This window comes from Syngnathus floridae, unplaced genomic scaffold (assembly GCF_059516105.1).
Source record: "Syngnathus floridae isolate MCC-2025c unplaced genomic scaffold, RoL_Sflo_1.0 HiC_scaffold_36, whole genome shotgun sequence".
In the NCBI taxonomy this organism is placed as follows: domain Eukaryota; kingdom Metazoa; phylum Chordata; class Actinopteri; order Syngnathiformes; family Syngnathidae; genus Syngnathus; species Syngnathus floridae.
Genome location: NW_028284065.1, coordinates 52,666 through 67,369, shown reverse-complemented (window position 1 = coordinate 67,369; position 14,704 = coordinate 52,666).

Here is a 14,704-nt window from a genome sequence, read left to right as displayed (position 1 = left end):
TGGTGTTGTTCAGTGCAGGATGGTGTTGTTCAGTGCGGCATGGTGTTGTTTAATGCGGCATGGTGTTGTTCAGTGCGGGATGGTGTTGTTCAGTGCAGGATGGTGTCGTTCAGTGCGGCATGGTGTTGTTCAGTGCGGAATGGTGTTGTTCAGTGCGGCATGGTGTTGTTCAGTGCGGCATGGTGTTGTTCAGTGCAGGATGGTGTTGTTCAATGCGGGATCGTGTTGTTCAGTGCGGCATGGTGTTGTTCAGTGCGGCATGGTGTTGTTCAGTGCGGCATAATGTTGTTCAGTGCGGCATGGTGTTGTTCAGTGCGGCATGGTGTTGTTCAGTGCGGCATGGTGTTGTTCAGTGCGGCATAATGTTGTCCAGTGCGCCATAATGTTGTTCAGTGCGGCATGGTGTTGTTTAGTGCGGGATGGTGTTGTTCAGTGCAGGATGGTGTTGTTCAGTGCGGCATGGTGTTGTTCAGTGCGGCATGGTGTTGTTCAGTGCGGGATGGTGTTGTTCAGTGCGGCATGGTGTTGTTCAGTGCGGCATAATGTTGTTCAGTGCGGCATGGTGTTGTTCAGTGCGGCATGGTGTTGTTCAGTGCGGCATGGTGTTGTTCAGTGCGGCATGGTGTTGTTCAGTGCGGAATGGTGTTGTTCAGTGCGGCATGGTGTTGTTCAGTGCGGGATGGTGTTCAATGCGGGATCGTGTTGTTCAGTGCGGGGTGGTGTTGTTCAGTGCAGGATGGTGTTGTTCAGTGCAGGATGGTGTTGTTCAGTGCGGCATGGTGTTGTTCAATGCAGGATCGTGTTGTTCAGTGCAGCATAATGTTGTTCAGTGCAGCATGGTGTTGTTCAGTGCGGCATGGTGTTGTTCAATGCGGCATGGTGTTGTTCAGTGCGGGATGGTGTTGTTCAGTGCGGCATGGTGTTTTTCAGTGCGGCATAATGTTGTTCAGTGCGGCATGGTGTTGTTCAGTGCGGCATGGTGTTGTTCAGTGCGACATAATGTTGTTCAGTGCGGCATAATGTTGTTCAGTGCGGCATGGTGTTGTTCAGTGCGGCATGGTGTTGTTCAGTGCGGCATGGTGTTGTTCAGTGCGGCATGGTGTTGTTCAGTGCAGGATGGTGTTGTTCAGTGCGGCATGGTGTTGTTCAATGCGGCATGGTGTTGTTCAGTGCGGGATGGTGTTGTTCAGTGCGGGATGGTGTTGTTCAGTGCGGCATGGTGTTGTTCAGTGCGGAATGGTGTTGTTCAGTGCGGCATGGTGTTGTTCAGTGCGGCATGGTGTTGTTCAGTGCAGGATGGTGTTGTTCAATGCAGGATCGTGTTGTTCAGTGCAGCATAATGTTGTTCAGTGCAGCATGGTGTTGTTTAGTGCGGCATGGTGTTGTTCAATGCGGCATGGTGTTGTTCAGTGCGGGATGGTGTTGTTCAGTGCGGCATGGTGTTTTTCAGTGCGGCATAATGTTGTTCAGTGCGGCATGGTGTTGTTCAGTGCGGCATGGTGTTGTTCAGTGCAGGATGGTGTTGTTCAGTGCGGCATGGTGTTGTTCAATGCAGGATCGTGTTGTTCAGTGCAGCATAATGTTGTTCAGTGCAGCATGGTGTTGTTCAGTGCGGCATGGTGTTGTTCAATGCGGCATGGTGTTGTTCACTGCGAGATGGTGTTGTTCAATGCGGGATCGTGTTGTTCAGTGCGGCATAATGTTGTTCAGTGCAGCATGGTGTTGTTCAGTGCGGCATGGTGTTGTTCAGTGCGACATAATGTTGTTTAGTGCGGCATAATGTTGTTCAGTGCGGCATAATGTTGTTCAGTGCGGCATGGTGTTGTTCAGTGCGGCATGGTGTTGTTCAGTGCGGCATGGTGTTGTTCAGTGCAGGATGGTGTTGTTCAGTGCGGCATGGTGTTGTTTAATGCGGCATGGTGTTGTTCAGTGCGGGATGGTGTTGTTCAGTGCAGGATGGTGTCGTTCAGTGCGGCATGGTGTTGTTCAGTGCGGAATGGTGTTGTTCAGTGCGGCATGGTGTTGTTCAGTGCGGCATGGTGTTGTTCAGTGCAGGATGGTGTTGTTCAATGCGGGATCGTGTTGTTCAGTGCGGCATGGTGTTGTTCAGTGCGGCATGGTGTTGTTCAGTGCGGCATAATGTTGTTCAGTGCGGCATGGTGTTGTTCAGTGCGGCATGGTGTTGTTCAGTGCGGCATGGTGTTGTTCAGTGCGGCATAATGTTGTCCAGTGCGCCATAATGTTGTTCAGTGCGGCATGGTGTTGTTTAGTGCGGGATGGTGTTGTTCAGTGCAGGATGGTGTTGTTCAGTGCGGCATGGTGTTGTTCAATGCGGCATGGTGTTGTTCAGTGCAGGATGGTGTTGTTCAGTGCGGCATGGTGTTGTTCAATGCGGCATGGTGTTGTTCAATGCGGCATGGTGTTGTTCAGTGCGGCATGGTGTTGTTCAGTGCGGCATGGTGTTGTTCAGTGCAGCGTAATGTTGTTCAGTGCGGCATGGTGTTGTTCAGTGCGGCATGGTGTTGTTCAGTGCGGCATGGTGTTGTTCAGTGCAGGATGGTGTTGTTCAGTGCGGCATGGTGTTGCTCAGTGCGGCATGGTGTTGTTCAGTGCGGGATGGTGTTGTTCATTGCGGCATGGTGTTGTTCAGTGCGGCATGGTGTTGTTCAGTGCGGCATGGTGTTGTTCAGTGCGGCATAATGTTGTTCAGTGCGCCATAATGTTGTTCAGTGCGGCATGGTGTTGTTCAGTGCGGGATGGTGTTGTTCAGTGCAGGATGGTGTTGTTCAGTGCGGCATGGTGTTGTTCAGTGCGGCATGGTGTTGTTCAGTGCGGCATAATGTTGTTCAGTGCGGCATAATGTTGTTCAGTGCGGGATGGTGTTGTTCATTGCGGCATGGTGTTGTTCAGTGCGGCATGGTGTTGTTCAGTGCGGCATGGTGTTGTTCAGTGCGGGATGGTGTTGTTCAGTGCAGGATGGTGTTGTTCAGTGCGGCATGGTGTTGTTCAGTGCGGCATGGTGTTGTTCATTTCGGCATAATGTTGTTCAGTGCGGCATAATGTTGTTTAGTGCGGCATGGTGTTGTTCAGTGCGGGATGGTGTTGTTCAGTGCGTTATAATGTTGTTCAGTGCGGCATGGTGTTGTTCAGTGCGGCATGGTGTTGTTCAGTGCGGCATGGTGTTGTTCAGTGCGGCATAATGTTGTTCAGTGCGGCATAATGTTGTTCAGTGCGGCATGGTGTTGTTCAGTGCGGGATGGTGTTGTTCAGTGCGGGATGGTGTTGTTCAGTGCGGCATGGTGTTCAATGCGGAATGGTGTTGTTCAGTGCAGGATGGTGTTGTTCAGTGCGGCATGGTGTTGTTCAGTGCGGCATAATGTTGTTCAGTGCGGCATGGTGTTGTTCAGTGCGGCATGGTGTTGTTCAGTGCGGCATGGTGTTGTTCAGTGCGGCATAATGTTGTTCAGTGCGGCATGGTGTTGTTCAGTGCGGCATGGTGTTGTTCAGTGCGGCATAATGTTCAGTGCGGCATAATGTTGTTCAGTGCGGCATGGTGTTGTTCAGTGCGGGATGGTGTTGTTCAGTGCAGGATGGTGTTGTTCAGTGCGGCATGGTGTTCAGTGCGGGATGGTGTCTTTCAGTGCGGCATGGTGTCGTTCAGTGCGGCATGGTGTCTTTCAGTGCGGCATGGTGTCGTTCAGTGAGGCATGGTGTTGTTCAGTGCGGCATGGTGTTGTTTAGTGCGGCATGGTGTTGTTCAGTGCGGGATGGTGTTGTTCAGTGTGGCATGGTGTTCAGTGCGGCATGGTGTTGTTCAGTGCGGTATCGTGTTGTTCAGTGCGGTATCGTGTTTCTCAGTGCGGTATCGTGTTGTTCAGTGCAGTATCGTTGTGTTGTTCGTATTGTGTTTAACACTTAGCCTCTAACACTTAGCCTCTAACACTTAGCCTCTAGCATCTAGAAGGTAAATAAATAGGAAGGAAGGACTCACCGGTGACGTCTTCGCCCACGTCCAAGCGTTGTACTTTGTATTTTCATCCTTCTGACAGTGGAAAACATAGCCAACAAACACCGTGGAACCTAAACGAATGAAAGAAAACTATCATTTGGCCACAACCAACATTCACAGATACAACACAATGTGACGTGCGGGGTTGAGGTTAAAGGTTGAGTGAAGGGCCCTCGTTTTAAACTACTTTTTTGAAAAGGATTGTTTTGAAAAGGATTGGGAACAAGTAAGACGTATTTAATTTATTTAATGGGAAGTAGTAAGAGCTATTGAATTTAATCTATGTATTATATTCTATTGTATTGTATTCTGTTGTATTCTTTTGGATTGTATTCACACTAACCCCACTAAAACTTCAGCCCACAAAAACTCGCCTCTGGCGCCTAGCCTCTGGCACTTAGCCTCTAACACTTAGCCTTTAACACTTAGCCTTTAACACTTAGCCTTTAACACTTAGCCTAGAAGGTGAATAAATAGGGTTAAAGGTTGAGTGAAGGGACCTCGTTTTAAACTACTTTTTTGTAAAGGAGTGGGAACAAGTAAGACGTATTTAATTTATTTAATGGGAAGTAGTAAGACTTATTAAATTTATTTAATCTACTTTTCTTCCCAGGCAAAATTTGATGTGCTGCAATTCCAAATTTCCAAAGTGAATGAAGGAATGAAGTCCTTTAAATTATGATTTTGTATAAATACTAGGCATTAACACAAAATCGACGGCACAAAATGGGCAGACTTTACTTGTTTGAAAAGGACTGGTTACAAGACAGACTTTTTTAATTTATTTAATGGGAAGAAGACTTATTTAGTTTAATTGATCTATTTTTGTTCCCTGCCAAAATTCGATTTGCTGCAATTCCAAATTTCCAAAGTGAATGAAGGAAAGAAGTCGTTTAAATTATGATTTTGTTTAAATACTAGGCATAGACACAAAATCTACGGCACAAAATGGGCAGACTTTACTTGTTTGAAGAGGACTGGTTACAAGACAGACTTTTCTGATTTATTTAATGGGAAGAGGACTTATTTAGTTTATTTAATCTATTTTTGTTCCCTGGCAAAATTGGATTTGCTGAAATTGTATTTTGCCAAATCTCGATTTGAGACCTGATAGGAAGTATTAAACGCTTAGTTAAATCAATACAAGTTGGTAATAAGAGCGAGTAATGTTGGTTGAACCGATGAATGAAGGTTGAAAGCAATTTAAATTATGACTTTGTATAAATACTAGATATTAACAGAACATCTACTGCGCAAAATGGGCAGAGTTTACTTGTTTGAGAAGGAGTGGCTTATTCAAAACTAAGATTTATGTAATCTGTTTGTTCCCAGGCAAAATTGGATGTGATGCAATTCCAAATTTCACCACATGATGGTGCCCAATTTTGACTTCATAGGACATATTAAACACTTAGCTTGTTATTATGTTCAAGGTAATCAGATTTGTTTATCATTCTAATGGCCTCTTCAAAACTATTCTGGATTACTACTTTGGATCTATTCTACATTACTTGGCAACAACATACTCTGTAACAGATTAGGCAGTATAATCACATATGTTAACTTGAGAGTGCCCACACTCAATCTACTTATCGTGATGTGTTAAATCAATTACTGTTAGACATTATTTGTCTGATAATCTACCAAATCTTTGAATTGAAGAATTTGTGATTTAATTAATAGCTTGTTCAGGGTAATCAGACTTGTATATAATTCTAATGGCCTTCTTTTGAAAACTATTCTGAATTACAACTTTGGATCTTATATTACTTTGCAACAATCTACTCCGTGACAGATTAGGCAGTATAATCACATATGTTAACTTCAGTGCCCACACTGTATTTATTTATGGTTATTTGTTAAATCAAGTACTGTTAGACATGAAATAGGAAGTGTTTAACATAAATGTTATGGCTACTCACCATTGTAGCTCGCTCCTGGTCAATGATACGAGCCTCTTCTTGCAGTGGAAAACTTGCAGCCAACAAACACCGTGGAACCTAAAGGAATGAAATTAAACATTAACATTTCGCCTCGACCAATTTTCACACGTACAACGCAACGCGGCTACACTTCTGCTATTACAAACGTAAATCTCCTTAAACACAATGAGTGTTACTTACCGTGTACGCTCTAGACGGTCCAGTTGCAAGCAGAAAATAAAGATATTTCTGTTGATAATCGTCGCTGCTCAGTGGCTCACGGCCATCGCGCCAACAGATTTGAATTTTGGCGGAGGTTCGGGCAATTACGTCATATCCGCGGCATTTGACTGCGACGTAATACCCGCTTATCTGAAACGGCAGTTAAAAGTAGAGTTACATCAAGTTTTCTTGGAACCTAAACGAATGAAAGAAAACTATCATTTGGCCACAACCAACATTCACAGATGCAACACAACGTGCGGGGTTGAGGTTAAAGATTGAGTGAAGGGCCCTCGTTTTAAACTACTGTTTTGAAAAGGAGTGGGAACAAGTAAGACGTATTTAATTTATTTAATGGGAAGTAGTAAGACTTATTAAATTTATTTAATCTACTTTTCTTCCCAGGCAAAATTTGATGTGCTGCAATTCCAAATTTCCAAAGTGAATGAAGGAATGAAGTCCTTTAAATTATGATTTTGTATAAATACTAGGCATTAACACAAAATCGACGGCACAAAATGGGCAGACTTTACTTGTTTGAAAAGGACTGGTTACAAGACAGACTTTTTTAATTTATTTAATGGGAAGAAGACTTATTTAGTTTAATTGATCTATTTTTGTTCCCTGCCAAAATTCGATTTGCTGCAATTCCAAATTTCCAAAGTGAATGAAGGAAAGAAGTCGTTTAAATTATGATTTTGTTTAAATACTAGGCATAGACACAAAATCTACGGCACAAAATGGGCAGACTTTACTTGTTTGAAGAGGACTGGTTACAAGACAGACTTTTCTGATTTATTTAATGGGAAGAGGACTTATTTAGTTTATTTAATCTATTTTTGTTCCCTGGCAAAATTGGATTTGCTGAAATTGTATTTTGCCAAATCTCGATTTGAGACCTGATAGGAAGTATTAAACGCTTAGTTAAATCAATACAAGTTGGTAATAAGAGCGAGTAATGTTGGTTGAACCGATGAATGAAGGTTGAAAGCAATTTAAATTATGACTTTGTATAAATACTAGATATTAACAGAACATCTACTGCGCAAAATGGGCAGAGTTTACTTGTTTGAGAAGGAGTGGCTTATTCAAAACTAAGATTTATGTAATCTGTTTGTTCCCAGGCAAAATTGGATGTGATGCAATTCCAAATTTCACCACATGATGGTGCCCAATTTTGACTTCATAGGACATATTAAACACTTAGCTTGTTATTATGTTCAAGGTAATCAGATTTGTTTATCATTCTAATGGCCTCTTCAAAACTATTCTGGATTACTACTTTGGATCTATTCTACATTACTTGGCAACAACATACTCTGTAACAGATTAGGCAGTATAATCACATATGTTAACTTGAGAGTGCCCACACTCAATCTACTTATCGTGATGTGTTAAATCAATTACTGTTAGACATTATTTGTCTGATAATCTACCAAATCTTTGAATTGAAGAATTTGTGATTTAATTAATAGCTTGTTCAGGGTAATCAGACTTGTATATAATTCTAATGGCCTTCTTTTGAAAACTATTCTGAATTACAACTTTGGATCTTATATTACTTTGCAACAATCTACTCGGTGACAGATTAGGCAGTATAATCACATATGTTAACTTCAGTGCCCACACTGTATTTATTTATGGTTATTTGTTAAATCAAGTACTGTTAGACATGAAATAGGAAGTGTTTAACATAAATGTTATGGCTACTCACCATTGTAGCTCGCTCCTGGTCAATGATATGAGCCTCTTCTTGCAGTGGAAAACTTGCAGCCAACAAACACCGTGGAACCTAAAGGAATGAAATTAAACATTAACATTTCGCCCGGACCAACATTCACACGTACAACGCAACGCGGCTACACTTCTGCTATTACAAACGTAAATCTCCTTAAACACAACGAGTGTTACTTACCGTGTACGCTCTAGGCAAAATTGGATGTGATGCAATTCCAAATCTATCTGAAACGGCAGTTAAAAGTAGAGTTACATCAAGTTTTCTTTTTTAATCAACACAATCATTTACAACCGTTGACCAGAAAGAATCGTCGAAATTCGACGTCCCCCACAAACGCCACGCTCACTCGCTTTTCAGGGCAACAAAAGTACTTCTTTTTAAAAACGATGAGTTGTACTTACCGTGTACGCTCTGGACGGTCCAGTTGCAAGCAGAAAATAAAAATATTTCTCTTGTTAGTCGTATGTTACCATCCGCTGTGTCTTTGTCAACATCGCCGCCATTTTCCTACTTCCTGCTGCGAGCCACGCCCACGGATTTAAATTTGGGCGGAAGCTCTTTCCATTGGCGTCGTTTTCGCGTATAGCAAATCCGATTGGTTGGGAAGGGGGCACGGTTATGCAGCCGAGGAGTCCTGTGATCGGTGGGATGTAAAGTAGGCGTCGACGTCACGTCCGCGTCACGTGACCACGACGTGGCAGACGTCAAATAGCAACCGCTGTTTTGTTTAGTAGACTTACAGTTGTTATGCATTGACATAATGGCGCACACACCAAATAGATTTAAATAAATTAAATAATTCTTCTGCCCACTCTCTTTTAAACAAGTTAACTCTCTCCGCGGATTTGAATTCCGGCGAAAGTTACGCCCATCGACGTCACGTATGTCACGTGACCACGACGTGGCAGATGTCATATAGCAACCGCTGTTTTGTTTAGTAGATTTACAGTTGTTATGCATTGGCATAATGGTGTGCACTCAAAATAGATTTAAATAAATTAAATATTTCTTCTGCCTACTCCCTTTTAAACAAGTTAACTCTGCCCACGTCCATTGACGTCTTGTCTGCGTCACGTGACCACGACGTAGCGACGTCATATAGTAACCGCTGTTTTGACCAGTAGACTTAGTTATTATGCGTTGACATAATGGCGCACTGGTTAGCATGGCCACCTCTTAAGCATGATGATGCGGGTTCGACGCCTGATCAATGTTAGCATGGAGTGAGCTGAAGTGCATGGCGCTGAAGATTTGAATCTTTGAAATGCGCTGAGGTCTGACATATCAGGCAGAATGGTTTGCCATCACGTTCAACAAAAAATAGAAACTTTCCCACTCTGATTAAAACGTCCTGTGTTCATCTACGTATTTTCGTTTTGCTGTGCATCTTTTCCCTGCCATTTCGAGAGCCCAATTGACACTCATAGTTTAAAGAAATGTGTTTGCCCATCCTACTTTGTGGAATTTCACCACATGCGCTTTTGACCAAAATACCAAATTGAACTCAAGTGAAGCCAACACGCACAACCCCCCCCCACACACACACACACACAAATGTTGATATGAACATAAAAGAGCCGCATGCGGTTCGGGAGTTGCGGCTTGGCCAAACCTGTACTATACAACTTTATTTGTATAAAATTTTCACAACAGCTGTCACACAAACAAAGCGGGAAAAACCGAAGACGTGCGTGTTCCGCCCACGCTGGATTTATTTGCACCTTTGAAAAGACACCGTATTGCCGCAGATGTGGCAAAGAGTACTTTTGGGCATCTGAGACGGAAGGATGTCCAAAGCATCACGTCACCTGCTCTGGTAGGCATGGTGGTGGGACGTTGAGGTCAACCGCTTTGGGGTTGGCTGACTCTTTGATCGCAGGATGCCACACACTTGAAGACAGAAGCAGAAAAGCAGAGCTAAATGCAAAATGTACTCACCGGTGACTCCAATTTTTTTCCCCCCTGAAGAAACAGCTGGACGGGTGGCCCCGGCTGGCCAGTGGGACTCTTGTTATTCTGACCCTTTTTAGTGCGCGTTTGGGGCAACAACCGTTTTTTGTGGCGCTCTCTTCTGGTTCAAAAGTGCCCTGCATGTGAATTTGCTTTTCCTGCCTTCTGATTGGATGAGCGCCGGTGTGACGCGGTGCCTCTGTCACCGTGGCGGGGGGTATACGTTGGCATCGGAGCGTCTGCCAACGTCTGAGACCGGCTGGCAGTGTATCGGAGGTGTCGAGTGCGGTGCCGCTGGAGCTCACTCACCAGCTGGTGTTAGGGCCACAGAATGAAGGCCAAGGAGAAGAATAGAAAGAGAAACAGAAACTTCTCCTCCAATTGTTTGATTTGTCTCTTCTGAGCTTCGATGAATTCTTTCAGCTCTTTGTTCCTCTAGGACGGACAAATGGAAAGTGGCATTCAAAAGCCAGTAAGCGTGCAAGTAAGTGCCGGGCTGGCTTTGGGCCCTTACCTGTTGCGCGCTGTGCAGCAGATCCATTCTCTCTTGGAGGATGCAAGCGTCGCGCTCCCTCAACTCGCACATCAGGGCTCGCTTCCATTGGTCCACGGCGCTCCTAAGCTCTTCTCTCTGATCCGCCGTCAGCACGTCATTCACGCCAGCGTGGCTGGCTTTTTCGCCGTCCGTGGCGGGGCAGTCCCGCTGCGGTAGCGCCTCGTACAACATGGCCTCCAGCTCCAGGATCCTCTGGGCCGCAATCCTCGTCCATCAGTGGTCCGGCGGGAGATTTGAGGGCGGCTTACCTTATGAGCCTGGTCCATGGAACACTTCCTGAAGTCCAACTCTTCATCCAGGTAGCCCTTCTGCTTGCAGAACATATCCTAGCACAGCTCAAGGTCAGAATTGTTGGGGCACATTGCCGGAGTTCCCCTTGGCTGATGTCGCGTGTCTGTCTACCTTCTCACTTTCAATGTCCAACATCTTCTGTTGAAGTGTTGACTTGGTCACTTTGATGTATTCTAACCACTGAGGAAAGGCTGCTGTCACATAAGCAGAATGCGAGAGCGTGCGTGGACGTGCGCGTTACCTTCTCGGCTAGGGTGAGAAGGGTCCTGGCGTGAATCACGACCACCTGCTCCTCGCTGGTGAGATTCTGCAAGAGCCCAAAGGCACAGCGTCAACAAGCTTCTTTCAGCGCAAAGCCTTCCAAAAGTCACATTTGAGCCGCCGAGTCTCGTGGAGTGCGAACATAAGGAGTTCGACATACACTTACGGCGTTATAGCCCAGGATGTCCAGCTTCTTCATCAGATCACTGATGACGATGTCCGGGGGAAAGGCGCAAGGAGCAATGTAAGGTGTTCTGGGACCTCGGGTTAAGGTTAGGGTTGCGAGGGACGCCTTACGTACGCTCACGCCCTCGGCCTCGCAGTAGATCTGCAAAGGGCTGAGGCCGTCTGGGAAACGGACTTGCAGAAACTTCAAGACGGGGGAGCGCCACTCCCTCTCCTGAAAGGCAGAGGCATGCATCCGTCCGTCCGTCCGTCCGTCCGTCCGTCCGTCACATCTCTGGCCTCAACACGCTTGTGCGAGTCTTCCCACCTCCAGCTCCAGGATGCGGAACTCAAGCAGTTCGTTTTGGTCTCGGATATCCTGGATGTGCTCTTTCAGACGCGCTTCTTCCGCCTCCATCCGCCTGACCTGAAAAGACAGTCAGACCTCATCTGCGGGGCTTCCCGACAGGTGTGACGCCAAGCGACTCCGCCCAGCGCCTTTCTTTCCGTCACCTTTTCGGCCAACTGCTGATTGCTCTGACGCAGCAGCTGCTTCTCCTCCACCCACTTGACATTCTAGAAGAGACAAACGCGTGGACAGCTTTGGAATGTTGTGTCATTTTCATCCACAAATTCTTTGGTTGACTGGAAAATGACATTTTCTTTTCTCCGCATTTTCCCAGCCACGTTCGGGGGGGGGGGGGGGGGGGGGGTTGGTCCAGTAATGCCAGACGGATGAGTGACTGAAGAATGTAGCTATTTTGTCTGAGAAAAAGGTGTGCTCATTGATGAGCTTACCTGTCCTTGTTGCTTCAGCGCTGACTCCAGATCTGCTACTCTGCTTTGATAGTGACCCATTTCTACCATCAGCTTTTCTCTGGTCTGAAAGGAGGAGGAGGGAGGCTCCTCCTCCTCCTTTCAGACCAGAGAACACCCGAGGCTGGGTGAGAACGGGGAGGCTGCGACCCGGCCGGGGGTTGCGGGAAGGGGCGCCACCTTGATCTCCTTCTCGGCGTCGTAGTCCCCTTTCGCTGGTCTGGGCTAGCAGAGCGTAGGCTCGTTGCAGCGCTTGATATTCTTGCGTCAGCTGGCGGTAGCGAAGCTCCGCCTCTTCATGCACACACCAATAGTACCAGAATCAGTCAGACCGGCGACAAAGCACCCGCGACGCAAAGACGAGTCCGATTCCAGGCTGAAGAGGAATGTTTGGTGCCAATACGCTGGCAGAAATGGCGGGCTACCTCTTCGGGTTCCGTGTCGGGGGTTCTGTCGGTGTGAAAAGACAAGGACGATCCGTCCGAGTCCACCAACACGTCTTCGTCGTAGCCGTAAAATGTTTCGATGACCTGCGGGCGCGGAAGCAAACATCTCTCTGAACAAACTGAAGCGACACCTCACGATGAATCGACGAGAGGAACGATAGCGAGAAAAAGGCCATTTCATCTTGCGCAACACCAAGCAGCCGCAAACAAACAGACTCACCTTACAGGACCTCACGCTTTGTTCCTCCTCAGAGATTCTCGACGTCGGTATCGTAGCAGCAAATCTCTCTCCTGTCGACACAAATAATCCGCCTTTGAGATTCTTTGGATGCAAAGGGAACGAACGGCTCCGGCGCAGAAACAAACGCGACTCACAATGACATTTCTGACATGAGCTCCTGTCTCCAGAGCCTGAAAAACACGTCACCGGCGATGATTGGAGGGACGCTCGTCTTTTCCAAAAGTGACAACTACAGGGTGTGTCAGGGTTTTCCAGATTATCTTTATCGTATCATTGTGTTGCTTTGACTTTGACTGCGACCTGTAATAAATAATATTATTTATCCCTTATTTATCCCTATCGCTTATCCCTTCCTACACAAAGTCGTAAAACACCCCTTGCTATGTTTTGACTAGAGGTCAAGGGCTTCCTCTATTCAATCCACTCTTACACCCACCCTGTTTCTCTTAATTAAAATGCTCGTGCAGGAGCCGAGAGTCAGACTTCATTCGTACAACGGATGGACTCTCCACCTGCAGGTGTCCAAAAGAACTTACTTGTCTCCCGTGTGGTTCTTGCAAAATAAGTTGGAGCGAGCGCAACTCTAACAGGGTGCATTTTGCCACTAGCTGCCTACGGACAATGACGTCGCGCTCGCGGCTCATGGTTGACGGGCTGAGCAGCCGGGCAAGTCCGTCGTTTTCAGCGCACAGCGAGTGGCAAAGGCGCTGACAAAACGGGAGCTTTGAGCTGCTGAAAACGGCAAAACAAGTCTAAAGCGTGTTCAAACGCGTGCGCACAATGCTCCTGCTTGAAAGGTCGGAATTTAAGGGGCCAATTTTTTGGATGGCGGCCGCCGGCCAAGCTTTGGACGGAAAAGGTTTCCTGGCGACAGCGAGCGAGCGCGGCGCTGCCGTACGTGCACCGAGTCGCCTGCCTGAAGACCTTGGACAAGTCGTCGATGATGTGCCGCTGCTCCACAACTTGAAGGAACTCCATTTCACCGTCCTGCTGGCCGCAACCGCGGTCCAGGTCATTGAGCGAACTAGGCCTTCTCTGTGGAACACAAATGCAGTGGACTCTGTTGGCACGCCGCCGTTGTCCGCGTCGACTTACCAAGCTTGCCATCTCCTCGTTCTCCTGGGTGACAAAGCGCACTTTGTTTTCAAGGCGACACAGCACCAGCGAGAGTTCTTCATTCTTCCTGCTCAGGCGTTTGTTTTTGTACAGGAGTGGCAGAAACTGGCTTTCTGTTTCTCTCAGTCGCTTTAGCTGCAAGCATGAAGTGCGGGATGTGAAAGACGCACAACACGCGGGCCAGAACGTATCCATTCCTTTTGCATCGGTTTGAACGGAATCGTGGCTTTGGCTCCCAATAAAAGACATCTACCAGGCAACCGACTCGCCGCGCCGCTCAACTAATAAGCAAGCGCAATGGGTGCCTCGCTGGATGGCGCGCATCAAACGTAGCGCAAACCTTCAAGCGTGCCTTCAATAAATTACCAGTTCATTGCGCTCTTCAGAAAGCAGGGCGTTTCGATCCTCCAGTTTCCTGATGACTGCGCTGAGCTCAGCGATTTTCAGATGAAACCGTCGCGTGTCCCGATCCTCCTGAGACTGAAAACGCCCCGCAACACACACACACAAGCACTCGTTCAAAGTTCAAAACTGTTTTTGTGCTACCTTCCTCCAGCAACGAACTAAGTCATGCGTACTGCAAGTGTGTGATGAGGTGGCTTACGCAATGAAGAGGATTGCTAGTAGCGGCGTTGACCCCACTTCCAGGGTAGTTTAGGCCCGCCCTTTGGGAATCCCTCAGGGCAGCGATCTGCTGCTCGGCAGCCTGAGTCTGCAGCTGAAGGCGGTGGACGTGGCCGGCCCCAGGGCTTCATCCAAAACACTAACCGCTCTGTCTTTCAGCTTGATCTCATCCGTCTGGATGTACAAACGGGGAGCGCTCAGGCAGGCGGGCAAACTCATTTGCCAGAATTGTGACAAAAACAAAGAGAGCAACCGGCCAATTTTTTTCTGGAATCGACTAGAACACCTTTGCTGTGACAAAAGCGAAGCGAGCAACCGGACATTTTCTTCTTGTGAAATAGAATAGA